Source organism: Crinia signifera, chromosome 1 (genome assembly GCF_055691185.1).
Source record: "Crinia signifera chromosome 1, ASM5569118v1, whole genome shotgun sequence".
In the NCBI taxonomy this organism is placed as follows: domain Eukaryota; kingdom Metazoa; phylum Chordata; class Amphibia; order Anura; family Myobatrachidae; genus Crinia; species Crinia signifera.
The window spans coordinates 262,963,575-262,980,672 of record NC_139217.1 but is presented as its reverse complement, the minus strand read 5'-3'; the positions used below and the strand labels follow the sequence as shown (position 1 = coordinate 262,980,672).

General features: G+C 39.2%; 3 pseudogenes; 2 read left to right on the top strand and 1 right to left on the bottom strand.

Annotated features, from left to right (window-relative positions):
- Positions 1-440: 440 nt before the first annotated feature.
- Positions 441-560, bottom strand: LOC146037039 (5S ribosomal RNA; annotated as a pseudogene).
- A 2,280-nt stretch (positions 561-2,840) lies between these two features.
- LOC146037034 (5S ribosomal RNA) lies at positions 2,841-2,960 on the top strand (annotated as a pseudogene).
- Positions 2,961-9,033: 6,073 nt separating this feature from the next.
- On the top strand, positions 9,034-9,153 carry LOC146037032 (5S ribosomal RNA; annotated as a pseudogene).
- Positions 9,154-17,098: the final 7,945 nt, after the last annotated feature.

Sequence of the window (17,098 nt, the reverse complement as noted above, 5' to 3'; positions counted from 1 at the left end):
TATTTCAGTAGTGTTGCACATATTAGTGCCTATGAAAACAAATAAAGAGTGAGGATGCTCCAATTTAGATGGATAATTTAGACAATCTGCATATTTTTATTCTGATGCAGTGAAATTATTCTAGGTATTTATGCATGAATAACAGGATTTTTCCAAATTCATTTAAAATTAAGAGGTGTATTTGGAAAGAAAAGGAAAGTGATGTTTAAGAAGCGTGAGGACTAAACAATATTATTTATTTTGTATGTGCATATATACATGTGTTTACTAGCTGTGGTATATATAGAAATGGATGGTGCTTATATGTGAAGATAGGTTTATAAGAGTTGGTGATACTTAATAGGTGAGAGTAATTAATGGTGTAGGTTTAAAAAAGAGATAATTGGTGATACATTAGGACAGCTGATATATATTAACATCAAGGTCAGTCGTCATTTTTGTCACTACAGCACCTGGTTTTCCCAAGGGGTCTCCCTTCTTGGTACTAGCCAGGCCCAACACTGCTTAGCTTCCAAGATCGGACGAGATTGGGCGTCACATAGTGTGGTATGACTGTAGATAAATGCCATGACAATTTTTTAGATGTTTAGAGACTTTATTTTATTAATAATTTAAAAGATAGTTTTTAAAAAAAGTGTGTACAAAAGTTGTGATAGGAGAAGTGCCAGTAAGAAAGTTACGTTTTGACCTTATAAGAATGGTGCTATTTCGTAGCTGTCATTGAAACCCTGTGGATGCATGGTATCCAACTCGAAGATCCAGTACATTTCTCTCTGTGATAATCTTGTCGCCAAATCTCCACCTCTAGGTCCCATTTTGACCAGTTCGATTGCCTTAAAGGTTAGTCCATCAGGATTGGCGTTGTGGTGGCTTTCAAAATGTTTGTAAATGGCGTGGCTGTCTATCTTGTTCTTGATATTTCGGTTGTGTTCCTGGATCCTCAGTTTTAGCGGTCTCTAAGTTTTTCCAACATACTTCAGGTTACAAGGGCATTCCAGAAGATAAATTACTGAGCTTGTGTTGCAGTTGATGAAATCTTTTATGGTGTAGTCCTTTGTGTTATTGTGATTGGTGAACTTTTTTCTGTTTGGATGAACGAACTTGCATATGTTGCATTTCCCACATTTGTATGAGCCTACACACTTGATTCCTGTGTTTGTTTGTGGATTCTTTAGAAGGCTTGGTGCTAGGATATCCTTCAGGTTTTTAGATTTTCTGAATATAACTTGGGGGTTTGGTGGTAAGATGTCCTTCAAGGTGGGATCCATCAGGAGTACGTTCCAGTGTCTTTTAAGGCTCTGTTTAATCTTACATTCGTGTTGGTTATAGGTGGTGATGAAAGATACTGTTTCCTTTCTCTCTTCTTTTTTGTTATATTCCAGTAAGTCATCTCTTTGGATGTTGTTAACTTTAAATAATGCATTATTTAAAACTTCGGTGGGATATTCTTTTTCTTCAAATCTTTGTTTGTACAATTCAAGTTGGGTGGCACATTCTTCTTCCTTGTTGCAATTCCTTTTAATACGGTTAAACTGGGAGAACGGAATGTTCTCCTTCCATTTCCGTAAGTGATTACTTTTATAGTGGAGGTAGCTGTTTGTGTCAACTTGCTTGATAAAATTCTTTGTGTGCACTTCGGTACCCTCACCTACCAGTATCAGATCCAGAAACTCGATCTGGGTTTTGTTAATGCTTGACGTGAATTTGAGGTTCATTTGATTGTTACTGATGTATTTGAAAAAATCGGAAAATATAGCTTCATCGAAGTGCACACAAAGAATTTTATCAAGCAAGTTGACACAAACAGCTACCTCCACTATAAAAGTAATCACTTACGGAAATGGAAGGAGAACATTCCGTTCTCCCAGTTTAACCGTATTAAAAGGAATTGCAACAAGGAAGAAGAATGTGCCACCCAACTTGAATTGTACAAACAAAGATTTGAAGAAAAAGAATATCCCACCGAAGTTTTAAATAATGCATTATTTAAAGTTAACAACATCCAAAGAGATGACTTACTGGAATATAACAAAAAAGAAGAGAGAAAGGAAACAGTATCTTTCATCACCACCTATAACCAACACGAATGTAAGATTAAACAGAGCCTTAAAAGACACTGGAACGTACTCCTGATGGATCCCACCTTGAAGGACATCTTACCACCAAACCCCCAAGTTATATTCAGAAAATCTAAAAACCTGAAGGATATCCTAGCACCAAGCCTTCTAAAGAATCCACAAACAAACACAGGAATCAAGTGTGTAGGCTCATACAAATGTGGGAAATGCAACATATGCAAGTTCGTTCATCCAAACAGAAAAAAGTTCACCAATCACAATAACACAAAGGACTACACCATAAAAGATTTCATCAACTGCAACACAAGCTCAGTAATTTATCTTCTGGAATGCCCTTGTAACCTGAAGTATGTTGGAAAAACTAAGAGACCGCTAAAACTGAGGATCCAGGAACACAACCGAAATATCAAGAACAAGATAGACAGCCACGCCATTTACAAACATTTTGAAAGCCACCACAACGCCAATCCTGATGGACTAACCTTTAAGGCAATCGAACTGGTCAAAATGGGACCTAGAGGTGGAGATTTGGCGACAAGATTATCACAGAGAGAAATGTACTGGATCTTCGAGTTGGATACCATGCATCCACAGGGTTTCAATGACAGCTACGAAATAGCACCATTCTTATAAGGTCAAAACGTAACTTTCTTACTGGCACTTCTCCTATCACAACTTTTGTACACACTTTTTTTAAAAACTATCTTTTAAATTATTAATAAAATAAAGTCTCTAAACATCTAAAAAATTGTCATGGCATTTATCTACAGTCATACCACACTATGTGACGCCCAATCTCGTCCGATCTTGGAAGCTAAGCAGTGTTGGGCCTGGCTAGTACCAAGAAGGGAGACCCCTTGGGAAAACCAGGTGCTGTAGTGACAAAAATGACGACTGACCTTGATGTTAATATATATCAGCTGTCCTAATGTATCACCAATTATCTCTTTTTTAAACCTACACCATTAATTACTCTCACCTATTAAGTATCACCAACTCTTATAAACCTATCTTCACATATAAGCACCATCCATTTCTATATATACCACAGCTAGTAAACACATGTATATATGCACATACAAAATAAATAATATTGTTTAGTCCTCACGCTTCTTAAACATCACTTTCCTTTTCTTTCCAAATACACCTCTTAATTTTAAATGAATTTGGAAAAATCCTGTTATTCATGCATAAATACCTAGAATAATTTCACTGCATCAGAATAAAAATATGCAGATTGTCTAAATTATCCATCTAAATTGGAGCATCCTCACTCTTTATTTGTTTTCATAGGCACTAATATGTGCAACACTACTGAAATATAGATTTTATTATAAGTATCCACGGTCCCCCCTTTTTACCTAGAAGTAAAATATATCTCTGATTAGGTGCCTCAACAAAGATGGCCGCCGCAATGTACTGTATTATCAATTTAAGCACTATAGCACTTTATTCTGAACATTAACGTTTGAAATATCCCCTATTAAGTGTACCATATAAGCGCAGAATACACAGATATGAAAGTATGTTTTATATATTTACGATGTCCCCCTTTATCTGCTTTTATATATCGCGGAATTTAACAAGCTACCTCCACCAAGATGGCCACCGTATAAAATCAATCTTTCTAACAAGCTACCAAGATCTACTAGAAAATGGCCGCCGGCACCCAGGGAAACGGACACTACATCCTGAGAATGCCTAAGACTCTATCTGGTCGTTTGACGGTCGGCGCATGCGCAATGCGCAAAGAAGGTCAAAACAAGCCTTACACAAACTTGGACATGCGCGGTATGATTGCCTGGATGCCGGAAACGTGGCGGAAGTGCCGCTAATTACCGTTTCATACGCATCTGGGACTTGTATAAATGTTTATGTACATTTTCTGTTCTTTCTGAATATAGCGATTGTCTGATTATACATAGCTAATAATATTAACAGCATTTTGATAAAGAAAATAACTATTTAAATAGCCTTATAGCCCTGCATACTAATTCATCACAGGAAGTGATGTCATATAGCCAGGAGACAGACATACAGGTATAAATACCGGTCTGGTCTCAGTTGCCTGTTACCCCTTGATGAAGTCACATCGACGAAACGCGTTGGGCAACCTCTGATCTCCATCCTTTTTAAGTTAAGCAAATCTCCTTTATATCTTTATACACTTTTTATTTGATTTTAGGAAGATTGTGTTTTTATTCTCCTCCATTTTTTCCTTGTATTTTTGTATTTTTTATCTTTACATCTTAAAAATTGTCCTCCTTTTTATACGTACTTTTTTGTCTTATATTGTCATCTAAAATAAATATTTTATTACTATACCCAGCTCAGCAATTAGTCGCCGCTATCTTTATCCACTTCTTTTATACCTTTTAAGTGTTCTACCGACACTAACTCTTAAAGAATTGGCAGACACCCTCTATAATATAAGGGAAAATTGCTGGTGATATTATTGTTTCCTAGAGGAGCACAAGTGGCGCCGCTCATCCAAAATACATAGACATTTCTTCCAGGTATCTTTTGAGAGGCTGCCTGGTGCTATTTCCACTCCAAAAGAATGTTTGGAGCAAACGTACGCACCAACAAAAGACAAGATTGGTGTCAAAAGATCTTTAATGAAAATGAGGTAACAACTGCACCCTCAGACACATGTGATCTAGATGACAAATTCTGGACAATTGAACGTTTACTAGCCAAGGAAATGAAAGCATGGTGGGACATTAAGGGACTCGAACAATACATCTCAGTTGGACGCATCCCGAGAGGCCTCAGGTTGACCAAACAACCAACATTTGGCAACATGGACACTGATTTCATTGGTAAGTGGGATGCGATCCTACACAACTGTTCCATCAACCTAATGAAACTAATAGTTGATGAGAAGAAAAAAGCTCTAACAACGTTAGAAGAGGAAATAAGAAACAAAGAGGCCGCACTTGAACCATACAAGGATAAGGAAGATTACAAAATAAATGAAAAAGTCTTGAACTTAAAAATCGACAGGATGGAGGAAGAAGTGATCAAAACAAAGGAAAAGAAATTCCTAAGAGATAAACATGACTACGAACAGGGCAAGGTGAAAAATTGGAGCAGATTCTCCAATGCACCGTACCAACAAAGAAATTATCAAAGACAATCCAATCAAGTAACCAGAAACAAAATAAAAGTTTACAACTCCCCGAAAACACCACAACTCAGAACATTCAACCGGTACACACCACTACAGAGATTAAAATCCACTGGGGATGATCTTTTATCCACAGATACAGCCACCAGGATACGGGAAACCACGAGACAAAGCGTCAAGGAGGATGTAAAACTAGCATCCCCCCTCAAAAGAAGATTTGTAGAAGAAGAGGAAAGAGGGGCGGCAGGAGGGAGAGACCCCAAAAAACGAATCATTCAGTAAAATCACAACCTAAAGGAATTTTTAACCTTTCCAAGCATACACTGAGTGAGGCAGAAACAACACTTCTAAATAGGGGCTTATCCTTTGCCCCAACAGGAGGAATGAACAAATTCGAAACTTATATAGATTTGAACAAATTTGTGAGAAAATTGACATTAAAAAGACATTTTGCCAGGAAAGAAAACGCCAGCATCCAGAACTACGAGAATCAATCAAAATCAGGATTAAAACCGGTATCTAAGTACTATCCCCTAGAATCGAAAGGGAACAACATTGGGATATTCTATGATTTAGTCAAGAAGGACCTTTGTGACAAAGAAATAGAACCCATCGCACACAAGAATCTATCAAACTCAGAGAGAGAAGCATTGAAGAAACTCAAGGATAACCCTGATATTATCCTAAAACAAGCTGACAAAGGGGGAGGTTTGGTCATTATGGATCGGGAGGCCTATGTACGCGAAGCAAACAGGTTACTGAATGACAAGACTTCATACATGACTCTGAAACAGGACCCAAAAGAAGGTTTCATTGAAGAACTCAGAATACTGCTACTGCAAGGCCTACGGGACAAAATAATAACCAAAGAAGAGTATCAATACCTTATGAGGTCCAACCCCATCACCCCTATATTCTATTTCCTGCCAAAGATCCACAAATCTTTAGTCGATCCACCGGGACGTCCAATAGTGGCAGGAATAGATTCCCTGACCTCTAATCTCTCTGAGTATGTAGATATTTTTTTACGTAAATATGTGATGAACCTACCCGCATTTTTAAAAGACACAACCTCAGTTTTAAATCTTTTTAGAAGTTTCACATGGAAGGATTCTTTTTATTGGGCCACGATAGATGTCCAGTCGCTGTACACATGCATAGAACATGAAGTCGGAATCAAAGCATGCAAGGAATTCCTGGAGGAGGACGACACAATCACCCCTCAACATAAAACTTTTATATGTGACATCATGATGTTCATTTTAAGTCACAACTATTTTAAATTTTTAGACCAGTTTTTTCTACAGAGATGCGGTACAGCGATGGGCACTATCTTTGCACCAAGTTTTGCCAATCTTTTTATGGGGTACTGGGAAAAGCGTTTTATCTACACAGACCATGCTTTTAAGGACAATGTCAAGTTTTACAGAAGGTATATTGATGACATTTTAATCGTGTGGGAAGGCGATGAAGCTATATTTTCCGATTTTTTAAAATACATCAGTAACAATCAAATGAACCTCAAATTCACGTCAAGCATTAACAAAACCCAGATCGAGTTTCTGGATCTGATACTGGTAGGTGAGGGTACCGAAGTGCACACAAAGAATTTTATCAAGCAAGTTGACACAAACAGCTACCTCCACTATAAAAGTAATCACTTACGGAAATGGAAGGAGAACATTCCGTTCTCCCAGTTTAACCGTATTAAAAGGAATTGCAACAAGGAAGAAGAATGTGCCACCCAACTTGAATTGTACAAACAAAGATTTGAAGAAAAAGAATATCCCACCGAAGTTTTAAATAATGCATTATTTAAAGTTAACAACATCCAAAGAGATGACTTACTGGAATATAACAAAAAAGAAGAGAGAAAGGAAACAGTATCTTTCATCACCACCTATAACCAACACGAATGTAAGATTAAACAGAGCCTTAAAAGACACTGGAACGTACTCCTGATGGATCCCACCTTGAAGGACATCTTACCACCAAACCCCCAAGTTATATTCAGAAAATCTAAAAACCTGAAGGATATCCTAGCACCAAGCCTTCTAAAGAATCCACAAACAAACACAGGAATCAAGTGTGTAGGCTCATACAAATGTGGGAAATGCAACATATGCAAGTTCGTTCATCCAAACAGAAAAAAGTTCACCAATCACAATAACACAAAGGACTACACCATAAAAGATTTCATCAACTGCAACACAAGCTCAGTAATTTATCTTCTGGAATGCCCTTGTAACCTGAAGTATGTTGGAAAAACTAAGAGACCGCTAAAACTGAGGATCCAGGAACACAACCGAAATATCAAGAACAAGATAGACAGCCACGCCATTTACAAACATTTTGAAAGCCACCACAACGCCAATCCTGATGGACTAACCTTTAAGGCAATCGAACTGGTCAAAATGGGACCTAGAGGTGGAGATTTGGCGACAAGATTATCACAGAGAGAAATGTACTGGATCTTCGAGTTGGATACCATGCATCCACAGGGTTTCAATGACAGCTACGAAATAGCACCATTCGGTACTTGTTTCCTAGCACGGCCACACCGATTAAGATCGGGGTGGTCGTGCTGAAAAAAATCGGTCGGTCGCATCGCATGCGATTTGGTCGCATGCGATGCGACCGACCGATCCGACCGATTTTTGACCCGATTTTTTCATTAAATCCAATGTAAATTGGGTCCCTGGGACCCAATTTTACATTGGATTTAATGAAAAAAATTCCAAACCCCCCCAAATTGAAGCGTGTACACAGCGCCCCACGATAGACGGCAACCCGAAGCGTGGCGAGCGCAGCGAGCCCGCGAGGGGCGGCGGTACGCGTCCTCCGACCTTTTCATGCCCTACTATCCACTAGGGCGTGGAGTGAGAATAGAATAGTGTGGCGAGCGCAGCGAGCCACCGAGCCCGAAGCGTGGCGAGCGCAGCGAGCCCCGCGAGGGGACGCGGATACCTTCACAGGTAATCGCGTCCCTTCGCGGGCTTCACAGTTGTCGGCGTCGCCACGGACACCTGTGAAGCCCGCGAAGGGACGCGTTTACCTGTGAAGGTATCCGCGTCCGCTCGCCACGCTTCGGGCTCGGTGGCTCGCTGCGCTCGCCACACTATTCTATTCTCACTCCACGCCCTAGTGGATAGTAGGGCATGAAAAGGTCGGAGGACGCGTACCGCCGCCCCTCGCGGGCTCGCTGCGCTCGCCACGCTTCGGGTTGCCGTCTATCGTGGGGCGACGACGGGGACATTTTTAATGTGAAATGGGTCATATTGACCCATTTCACATTTTTTAACATTTTTACACCATTTCAATGTTAAAAATTTTTTTAACATTGAATCCTATGTAAAAATCGGGTGCATCGCGTCGCATCGCGTCGGGACCAATGTTAATGGTCCCGACCGACGCGATGCCCCCGATATTTTACAGTTCCCGACAAGATTTCTATGTTAAAATTTTTTTTAACATTGAAGTCAATGCAAATATCGGGGGCATCGCGTCGGTCGCGTCGGGACCAATGTTAATGGTCCCGACCGACGCGATGCCCCCGATTTTTGTTTCCTAGCCGGCAAAATGGACCTGATTTCAAAGGAAATCGGGTCCATCGGGCTAATCGTGTCCCTTAATTAAGGGACACGATTAGTTACGATTGTGGCCGTGCTAGGAAACAAGTACCCACCATTCTTATAAGGTCAAAACTTATTTTTCTTACTGGCACTTCTCCTATCACAACTTTTGTACACACTTTTTTTAAAAACTATCTTTTAAATTATTAATAAAATAAAGTCTCTAAACATCTAAAAAATTGTCATGGCATTTATCTACAGTCATACCACACTATGTGACGCCCAATCTCGTCCGATCTTGGAAGCTAAGCAGTGTTGGGCCTGGCTAGTACCAAGAAGGGAGACCCCTTGGGAAAACCAGGTGCTGTAGTGACAAAAATGACGACTGACCTTGATGTTAATATATATCAGCTGTCCTAATGTATCACCAATTATCTCTTTTTTAAACCTACACCATTAATTACTCTCACCTATTAAGTATCACCAACTCTTATAAACCTATCTTCACATATAAGCACCATCCATTTCTATATATACCACAGCTAGTAAACACATGTATATATGCACATACAAAATAAATAATATTGTTTAGTCCTCACGCTTCTTAAACATCACTTTCCTTTTCTTTCCAAATACACCTCTTAATTTTAAATGAATTTGGAAAAATCCTGTTATTCATGCATAAATACCTAGAATAATTTCACTGCATCAGAATAAAAATATGCAGATTGTCTAAATTATCCATCTAAATTGGAGCATCCTCACTCTTTATTTGTTTTCATAGGCACTAATATGTGCAACACTACTGAAATATAGATTTTATTATAAGTATCCACGGTCCCCCCTTTTTACCTAGAAGTAAAATATATCTCTGATTAGGTGCCTCAACAAAGATGGCCGCCGCAATGTACTGTATTATCAATTTAAGCACTATAGCACTTTATTCTGAACATTAACGTTTGAAATATCCCCTATTAAGTGTACCATATAAGCGCAGAATACACAGATATGAAAGTATGTTTTATATATTTACGATGTCCCCCTTTATCTGCTTTTATATATCGCGGAATTTAACAAGCTACCTCCACCAAGATGGCCACCGTATAAAATCAATCTTTCTAACAAGCTACCAAGATCTACTAGAAAATGGCCGCCGGCACCCAGGGAAACGGACACTACATCCTGAGAATGCCTAAGACTCTATCTGGTCGTTTGACGGTCGGCGCATGCGCAATGCGCAAAGAAGGTCAAAACAAGCCTTACACAAACTTGGACATGCGCGGTATGATTGCCTGGATGCCGGAAACGTGGCGGAAGTGCCGCTAATTACCGTTTCATACGCATCTGGGACTTGTATAAATGTTTATGTACATTTTCTGTTCTTTCTGAATATAGCGATTGTCTGATTATACATAGCTAATAATATTAACAGCATTTTGATAAAGAAAATAACTATTTAAATAGCCTTATAGCCCTGCATACCAATTCATCACAGGAAGTGATGTCATATAGCCAGGAGACAGACATACAGGTATAAATACCGGTCTGGTCTCAGTTGCCTGTTACCCCTTGATGAAGTCACATCGACGAAACGCGTTGGGAAACCTCTGATCTCCATCCTTTTTAAGTTAAGCAAATCTCCTTTATATCTTTATACACTTTTTATTTGATTTTAGGAAGATTGTGTTTTTATTCTCCTCCATTTTTTCCTTGTATTTTTGTATTTTTTATCTTTACATCTTAAAAATTGTCCTCCTTTTTATACGTACTTTTTTGTCTTATATTGTCATCTAAAATAAATATTTTATTACTATACCCAGCTCAGCAATTAGTCGCCGCTATCTTTATCCACTTCTTTTATATATATATATATATATAACAATATGGTCAGGAATTGCGCTAAACATGGTCTTTCGACCAGCTGCACCTCTGGAGCGACTCTCCTGTTAGTGAGAGACAGAAAATAGAATACACGGATGGGGGGTGTCCAGAGTGCGCTCAAGTGATACCACTTAGCCACAAACTAAAAGTCCTAAATAGATGTGATCCTGGAGTCACTTTTTTTCTCAGACGGAGTATTCATAAACTTCAGAAATGAAACCGAGGACCTCGGATATAAAAAGCACTTCTTTATTGGAATCCCAACGCGTTTCGTCTACACGACTTCATCAGGGGCATGGCTAAAAAGTGGTAAAAAAAGGAATGTTGGCACAAACAATGCACAAAACAAATTTCATATATATCGGATGCACAAAAGTTACATCATACACAATTTGTACATACCATGGCCTAATACGGGCCAGAAATCCAGAGAATAATGGCAGTAATGGACAATTTTCCTTTATACGTACAGTCAGTTAAAATCTGCAATAATGCATTTAAACATCAAATCAATTTAAAAATTAATTCAATTTAATAAAAAACTAGAATAGAAAAAGAGGAGCAAGCAATGAAAGATGAGTCTAAAAATACACATACCAGAATGAGTAGGGACGAAGAATAAAGCCAAGGATAAAAAATCCAAGGTTGGGTATCCAGAGACACTTCCTTCAAAGATGAACAGGAAGGTGCATATAGCCTACAGGTAATAGATATTCATACGTAAATCCCAGACATCACGGAAGATGGACTTATTACATAGATAAAAAAGAAGGGGGGGTTGACCGTACATACCCAAGGGGTGAGATCCAGAAATGTGGATATAACCTACAAGCTTGGAGGTAGGGACTTCCTTTCTCACACTCAGTAAAAAAAGTAGTGGTAAAATCCTATAAAGTATAGTACTCCATTAGTAACCTCCTTAGGTCCATCAAAAATATATATAAGAGAAAACAAAAAAGAGGAAAAGAAAAACAAAAAAGAGCCAGGGGGCGGAGTCACCATTATAAGGGTGTCATAGGTGAATACATGATCGTGAACACAAGCACAGGTGGTAACAGTATAGAAAAAACTGTACACGAGAAGGAAAGCTCAGACTATGAAGCGTCCCAATATCAGTAAATATATCATTAACATGCCCGCATAGTGAGAGATTTTTAACAAGCCAACAAGGTAAGAAATCATTTCATATATTTCAATGAAATGGATAATATTATCACCAGAAACCATGAAGCAAGGAATATAATACAATATAATAAAGCGTGCTACTAATTACATAACAGTTCACTTTAGAGTGTTTTAAGGTCCTCCAGATCAAAAGAAAAGCATAGATTTCTCAATAGTACAAAAAAGTTCACATATACACCCAAACTGTTAAGCACTTACCGCAGTAGGGGAGTGTAGATGCTTACTCCACTGCAACCTGGACAGAATGAATGGACATATGCTGCCTTCTTATATAGGGGAGGGATTATAACCTCATATCCGGTCAAAAGGTGACCATAATCAGTCTCTCAAAAGGTTATATAACGTGCTAAAGGTCTTTGATGACAGGGAAGACCTTCAGAGATAATAGATATAGGTAAACGGGGGGAACAGCCCCATTAAAGAAGCTAATAATTCGTTGTAGGTATATAAAAGGGTGCTGGAACGCAAAAAAGCGATCCATGCGTTCCACCTGACAATATCCGGAGGCGGAAGTGACCTATAATATGTGTGGTACAATGGTACCAGAGCGTGCATGGAACGCAGACTTCTGCTATCTGCGTTCCATGTTAAGTGATACCCGGATGTGCTGACGTAAAAGGGACTCGTGGAACGCAGGCTACCGCTGTCTGCGTTCCAACCTATTAAAGTGACCACCCGGAGTTATTAGAAATGCCGGAATAATGGTAACCAACGATCGTGGGGCACAAATTTCTAAAATACATGCGTTCCAACTGGGGCAACAAAGGGAAATACCACTATTATGTGCCAGTGGAGCGCAGATTTAAGACATATATGTTTTCCCTCATGTGCGCTCTATAGATTAAACTTAGTTATAAATATACTGAATGATTCTAATGAATCAATTAGTATTGCAGTGATGTAAAAACAAAGATATATTAAGGGAGTGAGCTGTGAGAACACCTATATAAAAGGCAAGGTGATTCTTAATGTTTATTTAGGGGTGATGAGTGATGCCCCCTTTAAATGAGGCACAAGGTTAACCATAGGATATATAATAATATTTAAATATTTTAAATATTCCCAAAAAATATTTTTATAATTTTTAGAAGTGAAATGGTTCCAATAGGAGCATAAGTGGGGTGTGGAAAAGTAGGCGCTTTTATTAGCAGTGAAAAAGCTCCAATAGGAGCATAAGTGGGGTGTTGGAAAGTACCCCTGATTTTCGTGGTTACTTGACCAGGTTAAACTGGATAAATAGAAAAACAGTTTGGGTGTACATTTACAATAATCATAATTAAGATACACGTGTTTCTATTCTAGTTTTTTATTAAATTGAATTAATTTTGAAATTGATTTGATGTTTAAATGCATTATTGCAGATTTTAACTGACTGTACGTATAAAGGAAAATTGTCCATTACTGCCATTATTCTCTGGATTTCTGGCCCGTATTAGGCCATGGTATGTACAAATTGTGTATGATGTAACTTTTGTGCATCCGATATATATGAAATTTGTTTTGTGCATAGTTTGTGCCAACATTCCTTTTTTTACCACTTTTTAGCCATGCCCCTGATGAAGTCGTGTAGACGAAACGAGTTGGGCTTCCAATAAAGAATTGCTTTTTATATCCGAGGTCCTCGGTTTCATTTCTGAAGTTTATGAATACTCCCTCTGAGAAAAAAAGTGACTCCAGGATCACATCTATTTAGGACTTTTAGTTTGTGGCTAAGTGGTATCACTTGAGCGCACTCTGGACACCCCCCATCCGTATATATATATATATATATATATATATATATCTCCATATCCCCTGCAGTTACCCATTGACCAAGTTTATACTGCCTTTACTCTGTGTTTTGACAGTGTAATATTCACTACCATGTAGTTTGCGGACAGTTATGACAAGTGCAAGGGGGCCCTTCTGTCTAAAGCAGTGATTTTCAACCTTTTTATCTTGCGGCACATTAAATAAGATTTTAAAATTGCCAAGGTACACCATGAGATCCCCACAGGGCAAAACACATTGGCCCCCACAGGAAAAAAAACAAACCTTTTGGTCCCCATATAAAAAAACAATCACACTGGTCCCCACAGGTAACAAAAATAAAATACATAGGTCCTTTACATGAAAAGAGACCAGTAAATAACAGTTGAACTGGTGGTGGCTGTAATCTGGTTTGGGAATCTCTAGATCTGGGGGCACACTTGAAAACAGCTCAAGGCACACTAGTGTGCCACGGCACAGTGGTTGAAAAACACTGGTCTAAAGTGAGGTTGGATAAACATTTATTAGTTAAAAACATCCACGGGTACAAATAAGTAACATAAGCTGTCTTTAAAATATCGGAACATACTATACAACAAGGGATAAACTATTATAAACATAGGTTGAACTAGATAGATGCAAGTCTTTATTCAGCCTCACCTACTGTAACTTTGTAAAGTGCCCCAGGCCCCCGGAAGGCTTAATCTGGCATTGCATTAATCTCTAAAACACTGGTATCTACTGGCAGAGAGTGAAATTACACATCTTACTTACAGGCCCTTATTCAGATCTGATCGCAGTACAATTTGTTCTCAAAATGGGCAAAACCATGTGCACTGCAGGTGGGGCAGATGTAACATGTCTAGAGAGTTAAATTTGGGGATTCAGTATGAAATCCCGGCGTTCAAAATCCCGACGCCGGAATCCCGACAAGGGAGGGGGGACGTGGATCATCCCCCTTGCGGGCTCGCTAAGCTCGGCACGCTAATTTATTCTCCCTCCAGGGGTGTCGTTGACACTCACGGAGGGAGAAACTGTCGGGATTTGGGCATCCCAAATTTGGGTGGGGTGTGTTGAAACTGAAATCTAAATTGTAGTGTTCAAATAATGCAGCCAGTATATACCCTGCACAGAAACAAAATATTTCACACAAATCTAACTATCGTATACATGTTACATCTGCCCCACCTGTCGTTTACATGGTTTTACCCATTTTGAGAACAAATTTGTACTGCGATCAGATCTAAATAAGGGCCACATGCAAAAACACAGAAGGCAACAGACTCGCGTTCAAAGCTTTTGCTTCGAGCAGACTCACTAGTAAGGCAATATTTATTGATTAAAGGAGCATGCTAACTCAATATAAATATTTTATTTATTAAAAAATAAAACAAATCGTTCTTTTTTATATCTATTAAATATACACTAGACCAGGGGTCCTCAAACTATTTTGCTCTGGGACCCCGTAAGACTATAAAAACTATTACGGGACCCCAGCAAATTATTGCAGAAGGTTATCACATAACATGTGTAGGCAGCAGACATGGCAGAATTGTGGAGGCACAAAGTGATGGAAGGAGTCTAACCTAACAGACAATTAAAAATACTTTTCAGACTCCTTGAATCACTGACTGAGATTAGAAAAGTCATCAGCCTAATGGTCAGCAACATGGAGTCGTGACGCCATGCTGAGAAGGTCAGGACCCACCGTTTTAGAACCGCTGCACTAGTTGTAGTGACCATAACCCATGGTTGCCTACCTACATGATTGCTATCACCTTTCTTATCAATTACCTAGCTTCCCACAGGTGATGGTAATCGTAGTTTACCAGGGAAGTCCAGGAACAGAGCAGTTTCTCCCTGAAGGAGAAGGTCAGGTGGGCAACCTTGCCATAACCCTCCATCCTTTAACAAGAAAAATGTACTACTGTTATTTGTAGTGTATGTGTCTTTTATTCATTGAGAACTATATGGTTTCAAATATATGAGCTCTGTTTCAATAAAGTCATATCACGAAATGAACAACAAAAAAGACTTCTCTAAAACGAATTAAAAAGAGATGAATTACTCAGGCAGGGGGGATGGAAATCTTAAAGGGAACAACTGCTGAGGTAATTAGTTTACTATATATGTAGGAAGTGATCATACAGCTACAGGTCTGTGAATTAGAAATTAATTTCCCCACTATGTAACTATAGGATTATCAGCAGGTCTCATTGCTGCCAAGTAACAAGAAAGTGTAACTTAGTGGAAATACACAAAAATGCCATGGCACTTTTGTATATTTTCCAATTTTTGTGCCAATTTAAGTTCAGATAGAGGAGATGCATTGTGTGTAAATACAAATAGGTAAATTTACTAAAAACTCAATACGAATAGAAATACAGTAGATGGCCTATAAACCATCAAACCAAATTGCAAGTACCTTCCACTCAATTGTAGAAAATAGAATAAAATATTGTCACTGGAAGACTGCCACTTGGAGAACCAGCATGCCTGGACACCTGTACTCCATGTAAGGAAATATTTAAGAAAATAACACACAGGAGTCCCCCTGCTACCAGCATCTCTACTAAGGCGGCCAAGGCCGGATTTACAATGGGCCTGATGGAGCTACAGCTCCAGGCCCACTTTCCAAATAGGAAAGTAGCTGAGGGCCAGGGCTTTCCAACGAGCTTGGCCCCGTGTCGCTAGCCCCCCGGGAACCGGAGATACCACCAGCTTTTTCCCCATAGGATATCATGGGACCTGCTAATTCAGACCACCAGCCAGTTCCAACGGATGCTAGTTCCCCCACCGCCATTACAGAAGCTCTACGTTGATGTCAGTTGGACCCAAATCGCTGGGCCTTCAATCTCATACCAGGCTGGTCTATATGGGTCCATTGGTTCTAGAGGTATTGCATTTAAACCGATTTTTCATTTCTGAAATGTAATTTCATGGCTGTTCATGTTGTTTGAGGACAGATTTCTCTGGAACCAAACTGCCGAGTTTCATGGGACCAAAATCATTTGAATCCCACATGTAAATGGGTCAGTTGGTTCTGAAGATATAGCTGGTTGTTTAAAGGGGGGGGAGGGGTGGTTTTCTCTGCAGAAAATGCAGGGACTAGGCTGTTGTAAAAGGGGCCAGCCAGGAAATGTCCCTGCATGATCCTGGGTCCATATTCCTGGGAAAGTCCCTGCATTTTCTGGTGTGAAAGGGGTATTATTTCAAATAGCCGGGAACTGCAGTGCTCTGAATACAGCCACGCAGCCCCCTGCTCTCTGAAATCTAAAAAACAACCCAAACGCACACTTTTTAAAAGGTTTTTAATGGTCTAATTTTGACCTTTATTATTGTGGAGTTTATATTGTTTCTCTTTTAATCACAACTAAACATATAAAATAAAAATTTTAGTGGTACTAGCATCGTTTAATTATTCATTTTTAAGTCTTATTGGATTCACTAGCGCAGTCTTTGTACTGCAGCTTGACCAAGCAACCCACACCTCTGCACCTCCA